Consider the following 11,805-nt stretch of genomic DNA (forward strand, 5'->3'; position numbering starts at 1 on the left):
TGTTGACCAAACCATGATTACAAGATATGGCAGCAACATATACTTTCAGGGTCAATGGGGACCGGCCATCATCAAGGAGAGATTGGAGAAACTCCAAGATAAGAGGCACCGAACAGGACACCGGGTCCTCACCGTGGGCAGAACACCACTGGGAAAACAGCTTCCACCTGTTCTCATACTGCTGACGAGTAGAGGCAGTCCCGGCATTCAGAAGCGTTTGTTTAACCGCATCGGCGAGGCCAGTTAGCTGTGGCTCGGACCAGCCAACGGCCAAACCCACAGCCGGAGGGGATGCCAAATCTGACCCCTCAACTGAGAGAGTAGATCTCTCCTGGCCGGAAGGGGCCACGGAGGGCTGTAACACAGGCTGTACAGTAACGGAAACCACGGCTGTGCCGGCCAGCACGGGGCTATCAGCAATAGCTTGTGACCCTCTCGGAGGACCCTCTGTAGGGTGGGCCAAATCAGTGGAAGAGGAGGAAACGTGTACAGAAGGCCGTGAGGCCATGCGTGTGCCAGCGCATCCTGGCCTAAAGAGCCCAGCGCCCTTGCGAGGGAGAACCATAGCGGGCAGTGGGTCGACTCTTCTGAGGCGAACAAATCTACTTGCGCCTGACCAAAAAGGCCCAAAATCGTGTGCACCACCTCGGGGTGGAGGGACCACTCTCCCGGAAGGGGTTGCTGCCGTGAAAGAAAGTCTGCCACGGAATTGCTTTCTCCCGGCAGATACACAGCTCTCAGTGTGGACAGACGAGGCGAAGCCCATCTCAACAGATTGCGAGACACCTCGAGGAGCCGAGCCGATCTGACACCTCCCTAATTGTTGATGTGATAAACAGTGGAGGTGTTGTCCGACCGAACCAGAATATGTTTCCCTCGCTGGTGTGGCAGGAAATGCCTGAGAGCCAGATGAACAGCACGCAGTTCTAAAACATTGATGTGATCCAAGCGATTCCTCTGAGACCACATCCCTTGGACCATCCTTTGCTGCCATACCGCACCCCATCCTGTGGTGTAGGAGTCGGTGGTAACCACCCCCCTGCGACACACCAACAAGCCCATGGGGACCCCTCTCGCTAAGTACTGCCTGTCCCTCCATGGGGCTAGTGCATGCAAGCACTGCCACATCACCCGAAGCGTTCGCCTTCGGTGCCATGTAGCGTCCAGGTGGAAACTGTTCAGCCACCGCTGCAGAGGACGCAATGACAGGAGGCCGAGGGGCACAATGCGTGTAACGGAGGTCAGCTTCTCCACAAGTTGAAGAAACTTGAAAGGGTGCCGACTGCCAGGCCCGAAACGAGAGACCATATTTTGAATGTCGTCCAGCCGACGAAGTGATGGACGAGCCTTCATCGACACAGTATTTAACTCTATTCCCAGAAATATGGCCCTCTAGGATGGGACCAGGTTGCTCTTCCCCATATTCACTCTGAAGCCCAGCTGGGTCACATGAGCCAGCAGGCGAGCTGTATCCCGGATGACTTGCGCTCGGGATGGAGCGCAAATTAGCCAGTCGTCCAGATATGGTAGGACTTTCAGTCCGTTGGCCTGCAAAGGCGCAAGAGCTGCTTTCACACATTGTGTGAACACACTCGGGGAAAGGGAGAGTTCGAATGGGAGCACTCGGAATTGCCAATGGCTGCCTAGATAGGCAAACCTGAGAAACTGCCGATGTTGAGGTGCAATGGGCACGTGAAAGTAGGCATCTTCGAGATCTACAGACGTGAACCACTCCCCGTCTGTGAGTGACTGAAGAACCTCTCCTGTGGTGAGCATGTGAAATGGCAACACCTTCAGGAAATGGTTGAAAACGGGACGAAATCCGTCTTTTTGGGCACGAGAAAATACGTGGAGTAGTAGCCTCCGTGTTGCAACAGAGGATCTACTGCCTTGATGGCACCCTTGGCCAGGAGGACGGATTGCTCCTGGGTCAATGCTTGAGCTTTTGCCGGGTCGCTGATCATAGTCATCTTGACCCGGCCTGACATGTGTGGCCGGCGTCGGAATTGCAGTCGATACCCATGAGTCAAGGTGGCAACCACCCATGGGTCCGATGCATGAGCAGCCCAGTAGCTGAGCTGCTGATTGGAAAAATATCCGACGGTCGGCCTGAATGTTTCAGTTTCGTGCCCCTCGGCCCCTAGGGGCCCTGGGGGGGCAGCGGCCAGTACCCGAAGGTCTTGGCTAATGTCCCGGTTGGCGTGGGGTGCCGCGAAATCCCCTGTCAGGACCCTCTGGGGGGTAGCGTACCCCACCAGACCAACACCGTGAAGGTGGCTGAAAACTAGGGCCAGCCGTCTGGCGCCTCACAGACCGAGGGGTGGGCCCCGCTCTGTTGAGGCCAGAAAGTTGCTGCCTGGTCTGTCGGGCGAGAGAAGTCCGTTCCAACGCTTCCACGGCAGCGGAGCCAAACAACTCTCCGGGCTGCACGGGCACACTGCGGAGGGTCCTACAGTGAGGGGAGACTGAGCAAGCCAGATCTGTTGACGGGCTTGAACAAGGTAAGACATAACTCTGCCTAGTTCCCTCGTCATAAGCGCAAAAGCCTGTAGCGCTTTGTCACAAAACATATTTGCAGCAGTATCAGCGGCATCACTCCCTTGAAGGGAGGAAGAGAGCGCCAGCATCACATGAGCCAGTGAATTGCCTAAGCGACCAGCCCGCGCACCAGAATTATATGCCTTGGTCACCAAGTCGTCAGTCACCCGACATTGGGACCGAGGACATCTAACGTCCTGGCGTAATGCCTCCTCAGGGGAAACAATGAGAGACGCAATGGCGGGTTTAACAGCAGGCATGCGATCCAGACCGGCTGCTGATGGATTATGCATAGCGGCCAGAACCCGTCCGTCTGATGAGAGCCTCGAAAAGGCGCTCGGATCTCTTCAGCAGTCATGCATCTCTTTAAGATACTCCGTGGACAAGATGAGCCGCAACCCCCAACCTATGTTTTACCCGAATGTATGGAGGAACATGACTACGCACTCTTCATATCACCGAGGTCTGTTAAGCGCCAGTTGGAGACACAGTTATTCTCGACTGAGGAGAAACTGGACCACAAGAAGCTCAAGTCAGAGCAACGAAAGACCCGCCAATGACAGAGGCTTCTGAGGTCATCAAAGAGCTGAAAGAAAAAAGCCTTGTTTCCACTGCATGTGCTGAGATGATGGATGATTCCATCAGCGGTGTCACCAAGGAAATCCTCACTAGAATGAAGGAAGAAACAAGTCAAAAATGTCAGAGGAATTGCAAAGTTTTGCCATGACTCGTCACATTTATTCTGCAAAAGCTTATTCGTATGAGCGTGAATGTTTGACTTGGCCTTACCTCATCCAGACACCATCAGGAACTGGGACTGTGAAGTGTCATCCGATCCAGGCTTCACTAAGGCTTCTTTCATTGCTCTACAGGCCCATGTACAGAAAAGACAGAAGGTAGGTAAGGAGACCATTTGTGCCTTGATGCTGGATGAAATGGCTATTCGAAAGCATATTGAACACAGCGCTGGGAGATTTCATGGATATGTGGACCTTGGATGTGGCAACGGAGATGACAGAAGCTAGAGATGTTTTGGTGGTAATGGTAGTTGCCATTGATGATTCCTGGAAGCTCCCAGTTGAATATTTCTTCATAGATTCATTAACAGGTGAAGAACGTGCAAACTTGGTGAATATCTTTGCACACCATGCACTGACGCAATAACATCGCAGACCCCCGTCCATTCGTTTCTTCTTCTGAAGAATCAAGGAGGATTGCAGAAGCCATCAGAGGGAATCGTTGCAGTTTGTACAGAAGCAGAGCGTTGTTTCCAACGGATCTTGAAAGTAACATCAGGCAAACTTCCACAAGGACACGGGCTTTCTGCTGCCATTGTAAATGAAGTTCTACGTTACAGCAAAGACAAGACTTTGAAGACAACCATGTGCATCTTCTGGTGAAAAGGGCAACTTCAGTACTGCACCATTCGGCTCCATCATGTGGCTAAGGGAGAAACAGAGAAATTGACAAAACAAATAGTCAGACATAAATTAACAAAGTTGGACCACTTTTACCACCAGTAATGCACATCAGTTTTATTCATTCACTTCATACCAGACAGAAAGCTTAATTAAAGCCGCAAGCGCCTTCGCCACTACGCCGCCGCCACGCCGCAAGAGGAGGGGGCGCCCCAATGGTCCTTTTATTACGCCTACTGCTGAATCTGTGACGCTGTCACATCTTCTCCCCTTTGTTTTACCATCAAAAAGCTATTTTATTTTGAATTCTTGGCAAAATGTGCGGCTTTGCCGCACAGACACCGTGACTCTTTGAATAAAAATGTGGATAACTTTTGATGGTCCACCCTGAAGATGAGTCTCACCACATTTCAGGTTAATAGGGCTAACGCCCTGAGGGGGAGGAGTTTGTGAAAGTCTAAAGTGTAAACATGTTCTGGCGATTTCCCCATTGGAATAACATGGGAGGTTTTGGTCATCGCTACAGCAAAGCCATAACAATTATGACATGGGTCTCATTGACTTTTTGATGGGGCCAAAATTGAGTTGTGTGTCAAATTTCATATAATTTCGCAAAACTAAACATTTAACCTCCATATAAAATCTGTAGGGGGCGCTGTGGCGCCAAATTAATTAATTTCACTTCAAGTAGGTTTAGGGCAAAGAGTTTAACAACTGATTCTAATTTGACGCAATTCGGACTTTATCTGCGCAAACGGCAGAAATGTTAAATTTGGGAGATTTCTGAAATTCTCGCTAAAGTTTGCGGCTTCGCCGCTCAGAGACCGTGACAGGGTTAATGTCATTTGAATAACTTTTGATGTCCCACTCCTCAGTAGCATTTTCACAAAATTTCAGCTTTTTAGAGCCAACGCCCTGGGAGGAGTTCGTAAAAGTAACACGTTTGGAAAAACTCCCTAATATGGCCGACATTTGGTTGAGTGGACGGCGTTTCCGTAATAATATTTTTTACTTCTCTTGTCACCATCTACCTCTGCGCCAAATTTCATGATTCTACGATCAAATTTTTTTTGGGTCATTTCCTATCTCTCAATGCATTTTTGGTACATTTGGGGGCGCTGACGCGCACATTTTATTTATTTTAGAAAAGGGAAATAGCCAGAATGTAGAGAGGCACGACTTTTAGAGGTGTGCACATTTTTGTGACTTTTCGTCAATGTTCACTGGGTGAAAAATAGGGGGGTTGGTCCCGAGAAGAAGAAAGAAGAATATTCCGATGCGAAAACAATGTTTCCCATTTTTCAAATATCATAAACTATACATTTCCTACCTCATGGTGTGGGTCCCTGGTCACTGACGGGTACTTTCGTTCATTTTGAGTGGGCTCCGCCCACTTTGTGTTTTTGGCCCTCTATACAGTAATAATGTTCAATTTTTGCATTACATGTTTATATGCACGGAACATGCAAGAGATGGGGAACGTATTCGTGAGCTACTTAGCGCAAACAAGTGCTTTATATGAATGTAAAGTGCTTGTTTAGTGTGCACTTTTGCACGGGCTTCGCCCGTTTACAACGGTAATGTTCCATTTTCCTACTACTAATTAGTATGCACAGGGCGTGCGTGAGTGAAGAAGTGCGTTAGTGAGTGTTTGAAAGTGGGCGAGCGCTTCGCGCTCGATTTCGTGCGCACTACGTGCGCACTTTCGCAGCCGTGCTTTGCACGGCCTTACGAGATTAATAGGCCTCTCTTCAGCTTGTGGCGCTCGGGCCTGATTATGTGACTGTGGCAGATGCATCTTCTTTTGTAATGCTGATGATTCCACTGAAACTTGGAGCTTGCATGAACGGAGCACAAGTTGTAGGAGGCAAACAGCTAATACATCCTCTAAAACTAATAGGACAACAACACACTGACTGAAAGGCATTAGTATTATGTGGCTCATGTACTTATATCTGTCACTGAAAAATGTGGAGCTTGCATCAACGGAGCACAAGTTTGGATGTGACAGCATCAACACACACACACACACGCACACACACACACACACACGCACTGAAAACACACACACACACACACACACACACACACAAACTGAAAACACACACACACACACACACACTGAAAACACACACACACACACACACACACACACACTGAAAACACACACACACACACTGAAAACACACACACACACACACACACACACACACACACACACACTGAAAACACACACACACACACACACACACTGAAAACACACACACACACACACACACACTGAAAACACACACACACACACACACACTGAAAACACACACACACACACACTGAAAACACACACACACACACACTGAAAACACACACACACACACACACACACACACACTGAAAACACACACACACACACACACACACACACACTGAAAACACACACACACACACTGAAAACACACACACACACACACACACTGAAAACACACACACACACACACTGAAAACAGACACACACACACACACACACACACAGTGAAAACACACACACACTGAGAACACACACACACACACACACACACACACTGAGAACACACACACAAACACACTGAGAACACACACACACACACACACACTGAGAACACACACACACTGAGAACACACACACACACACACTGAAAACAGACACACACACACACACACACACACACAGTGAAAACACACACACACTGAGAACACACACACACACACACACACACACACACTGAGAACACACACACAAACACACTGAGAACACACACACACTGAGAACACACACACACACACACATGTTATGTTTTAAACATAAAAAATTGCAGTTCCTGCAAAACAAAAATAACATCCATCCATATCTCTTCTCCGGGGCTGGGTCGCGGGGGCAGCAGTCTGAGCAGGGACTCCCAGACTTCCTCTCCCCAGACACTTCCTCCAACTCCTCCGGGGGGATCCCAAAGCGTTCCCAGGCCAGCCGAGAGACATAGTCCCTCCAGCGTGTCCTGGGTCTTCCCTGGGGCCTCTTCCCGGTGGGACATGCCCGGAACACCTCCCCAGGGAGGGGCCCAGGAGGCTCCGGAACAGATGCCCGAGCCACCTCAGCTGGCTCCTCTCGACGTGGAGGAGCAGGGGCTCTATTCCGAGCTCCTCACCCTATCTCTAAGGGAGCGCCCAGCCCCGGCGGAGGAAACTCATTTCGACCGCTTGTAAAAACTATGAACAGAACCGGTGACAAAGGGCAGCCCTGTCAGGCTTCCTCCTCTGCCAGCGGATCCAACTCACCACCAGGTGGTGCTCTACAGCTCCGCCCCTCTCTTCACCCGAGTGTCCAAGACACACGGCCGGAGGTCAGGTGACACGACAACAAAGTCGATCATTTACCTCCGGCCTGTGTCCTGGTGCCACGTGACCTGATGGACCTTGTGCTTGAACATGGTGTTCATTATGGACAATCTGTGGCACAGAAGTCCAATAACTGAACACCGCTCGGGTTCAGATCGGGGAAGCCGTTCTTCCCGATCACCCCTCTCCAGGTGTCACTGTCATTGAAGTCCCCCTGTAGAACAACAGAGTCCCCGGTCAGTGCACTGTCCAGTATTCCTGTCCCCCACCCGAAGGCGGAGGGACGCGACCCTCTCGTCCACCGGGGTGAACTCCAACACGTGGCGGCTGAGCTGAGGGGCTATAAGCCCACACCAGCCCCGCCTCTCCCCGCGGGCAACACCAGAGAAGTGGAGCGTCCAGCCCCTCTGGAGGAGATGGTTCCAGAGCCCAAACTGTGCGTGGAGGTGAGGCCGACTATATCTAGTCGATACCGCTCAACCTCCCGCACAAGCTCAGGCTCTTTCCCCCCCAGCGAGGTGACATTCCATGTCCCCAGAGTTAGTCTCTGTGTCTGGAGATCTGGTCGCCGAGGCCCCTGCTGTCGACTGCCGCCCAGATCTCTCTCCACCGGCCCCTCATGGATCCTCCTGCGGGTGGTGGGCCCACAGGAGGGCGGCCCCATGTCGCTCCTTCGGCCTGTGCCCGGCCGGGCCCCGTGAGGAAAGGCACCCCAGGCTTGGCTCCAGGGTGGGGCCCCGGTGATGCCAATTCGGGCCACAAAACTGGCCTTGTTATTGTTGTCATCATAAGAGGCTTCTGAACCGATCTTTGTCCGACCCGTCACCTGGGACCTGTTTGCCTTGGGAGACCCGACCAGGGGCTTGAAGCCCCCGACAACATAGCTCGGGCGCTCAAACCCCTAAAAATAACAATAATACACAATAATATAAATATATATATATATATATATGTATATATATATATATATATATATATATATATATTTAAAACATTTTTTATATATTTATATTTTATATATTTTGAGTGTCAATGTTATTTTTCTGTTCCATGTTTTATGTTTACCTGTGGTCCCGTCAGAGTTCGTCCCGTCAGAGTTCGTCCCGTCAGAGTTCGTCCCGTCAGAGTTCGTCCCGTCAGAGTTCGTCCCGTCAGAGTTCGTCCCGTCAGAGTTCGTCCCGTCCGTGTCTTTGTCTCGTCCCCCACTCGTGGCCTACACCTTGACGTGGTGATCGGGCTTTAAACTGAGACAGGCCATTCTTTTGTATGTGAAAAGCTGTATTTGCTGTAAAATATACAAATGGTTTAGTCATTTGGGTAAATGTAGCATTCAGGGCACTTACTTTAGTTTTCAAGGTCATAACAAACTAACATAAGAATTGTATATGAAGACACTTGAAAGTACGGACTGCCCACTGTTTACTTTTAGTCAATGCACACATTATTATTAACATATATTTAGTTTGGAGTCAGGTGTTCACTTGATGACTCTGTGTCTGCTGTTTTCAGGTCTGCTGAGGTCTGCAGGGCTCGGGACCAAATAAAGAGAGTTGCAGTTGCCAATGAAGTAGCATCACTGCCACATTATAAATAAATAATACATAAATAAATGAACAGTTCAAAACAGAATGACCAGAGATCACGAGTACAAACACAATCACGGTACGACTTTCAAGTGCTAAGCCAAACATTCCCGAAAGCAAAGGAGTAAGTGTGTCTTCTAGAGCTTTACATCACTCTGAGGTGAATCCATCGCTCTTTTGATTGCACCCTGCAACTCCAACACCGCCATTCAGCTCCGAACTTTTCACACCGTTCCTCTGGCACAACAGGCAAACTGAGGTCCAGAAAGAATTCACATCCTTCATCTTGTCTCCCAAAACTCTAGGGGAAAATCTTGATTGAATTTAGTCTTGTTTGGTTAAGATTGCAGCACTTTACCCATATTTAAAAAAAATTCTTTCAGCTTGTCATTTTCCAAAAGAGCATTTTCTTAACTGTGGTCAGATCATTCATTTTTAATCCCTCCTCTTATCTTTTTAATTTCTTGTAGCATTTGAGGACCCCCCTTCTTAGCATGATTTACCTCCAGGATTATTATTTTTTCTGCAAATCATTTCACTTTTTCTCCCTTTGTTTCTTTTTTTCTGAGGCTATGGCTATAATTTGTCCTCTCAAGACTGCTTTGGAAGCATCCCAACGGAGCCGGAGACATTTCCTCACTATCATTTTCCTCCAGATAAGTCTTAATGTCTTAATTTGTTCCTTAAACAAAGGGTCATTAAGCAGCTGAACCTCCAAAGTATGTGTTTTTGTCTTTCCTCTAAATCTACAGAAATGTAGAGCATGATCACTTAGGTCTATTGTGCCTAGATCTGCTTTAGTGATTTTGATCCGTCTTTATTGAAGATAAAGAAATAGTCTATTCTGGAATATATTGCATATGCATTCGAAATATGGCTATATAGGCCTACATTAGGGATCATCTCCCTCCATGTCATGTCAATAAGTCTTATATTCTTCATTCATTTACAGATCTTATTTATTGTTCCTCCAGCGCCTCTCGAGTTTGACACGTCTAATGTAGCTGAACGTCAAGATTCCCTTTGTACATTCAAAAACGATTAGGTTTGATGAATAGTACAATCTTTATGACAAATTCAGTTTTTTGAATTGGGTTCAGTACCATTAACGTTAAAAGATGCCACTTGTTAAACTTCCAATGCCATTGGGTTGATTGTATTGATTATTCCATTCATAATTATCCAGTGTCTTTAAACTCCCTGGTCAAACACAACATACAAACATATGAAAGGATAACAAAAGGATGAGTGGATGTAACCAGACACAGAGTTTACGTTTTAAAGCAGACATGGAGCATAAAGTCTGATGTCAAAAACAAATAAATCACTTCACTATCATCAGTTTCTACAAATCAACAGAAATGTATCGCCATGTGACCACAACCCAAACTCACATGCCCCACACTGGAGGCTCCATCTCTCATGTTGTTTAGTTCTGTGTTTTCCTCATCTTCCTGAGGAGCACCTCTGCTTCTCCCGGTGTTCTGAGGAGCACCACTGCTTCTCCTGATGTTCTGAGGAGCACCTCTGCTTCTCCTGGTGTTCTGAGGAGCACCTCTGCTTCTCCCGGTGTTCTGAGGAGCACCTCTGCTTCTCCTGGTGTTCTGAGGAGCACCTCTGCTTCTCCTGGTGTTCTGAGCACATTTTCACCAGAAGAGTTGTGGGGAAAGAGAACTCATGTCTCAGTTTTCTCTTCCTGAGCTTGTCACAGATGTGGTGGAATTTTTGCTGTTGTTGACGAACCTCCTATGGATTATCTGGAGCAAAGAAGATGCACTTGCCTTTGCCCTGGAGGTCTCCGTTAACCCTGGAGGTCTCCGTTAACCCTGGAGGTCTCCGTTAACCCTGGAGGTCTCCGTTAACCCTGGAGGTCTCCTTTAACTCTGGAGGTCTCCTTTAACCCTGGAGGTCTCCTTTAACCCTGGAGATCTCCTTTAACCCTGGAGATCTCCTTTAACCCTGGAGGTCTTTAACCCTGGAGATCTCCTTTAACCCTGGAGGTCTCCTTTAACCCTGGAGGTCTCCTTTAACCCTGGAGATCTCCTTTAACCCTGGAGGTCTTTAACCCTGGAGATCTCCTTTAACCCTGGAGGTCTCCTTTAACCCTGGAGGTCTCCTTTAACCCTGGAGGTCTCCTTTAACCCTGGAGGTCTCCTTCAACCCTTGCAGCCTTCAAGACACGTCCCTTCACACGACCGTTTAGAAAACTCATGATCAGGCCTCGTGGTTTATCAGCTGCTGGTCTTGGTTTGCCCAGGCCATGTGCTCTTTCTACATCTTACTTGTCATGTTCTTGTTCTCGGTCTGCAGCGTCATCATCAGGGGCCCCGCATTCATTATTGAACCCATGTTCAAGAAGTTTAGATTTTTTTTTAATTTTCAAAAAATTGCGTTTCAAATTGATAACATTTCATTGCACATGGGTTTTGTGTCTTGTGGCTAAATTTGAAGTGTTTTCAGTGAAAACTGTAAGAAAAAATGCCAAAAGTACAACGAGGACACAATACAATTTTTTACATGTCCTCACACAAATTATTTTTAGGGGGGGGGCAAATAATAATAATATATATAAATTCTAGATAGTGCTAGCGAGTAATTTTGCATCAAACTTTTTTTTTTTGCTTCGGGCTCCCATTGGCCCCATGTTAATTGATACAATTTGAATAAGTCCCTCGCCAGGACGTCCTTCGGCTTGGGCCTAATGATTTTTGAGAATAATAAGAAAATGACATCATCATTTTAAAAATATGTATTGTTTTTTGTTAACAGTTTTATTGACTGTGAAAAATGTGTATAATCTATTTAGTCAAGCAGTCAATATTCAAATCAGGAGCCAAAGACTGATTATAGGCCCATATTCATGTAACTAATTGAAGTCAGAACAGTTTGGTTTTAGA

General features: G+C 47.7%; 1 pseudogene; it reads right to left on the bottom strand.

Moving 5' to 3' along the window:
- Positions 1 to 243: 243 nt before the first annotated feature.
- LOC140350844 (uncharacterized) lies at positions 244 to 2,831 on the bottom strand (annotated as a pseudogene).
- Between the last annotated feature and the right edge of the window lie 8,974 nt (positions 2,832 to 11,805).

Source organism: Eucyclogobius newberryi, unplaced genomic scaffold (assembly GCF_026437365.1).
Source record: "Eucyclogobius newberryi isolate DKJ021-1_F unplaced genomic scaffold, fEucNew1.0.hap1 SCAF_8, whole genome shotgun sequence".
NCBI classification, from domain to species: Eukaryota; Metazoa; Chordata; class Actinopteri; order Gobiiformes; family Gobiidae; genus Eucyclogobius; species Eucyclogobius newberryi.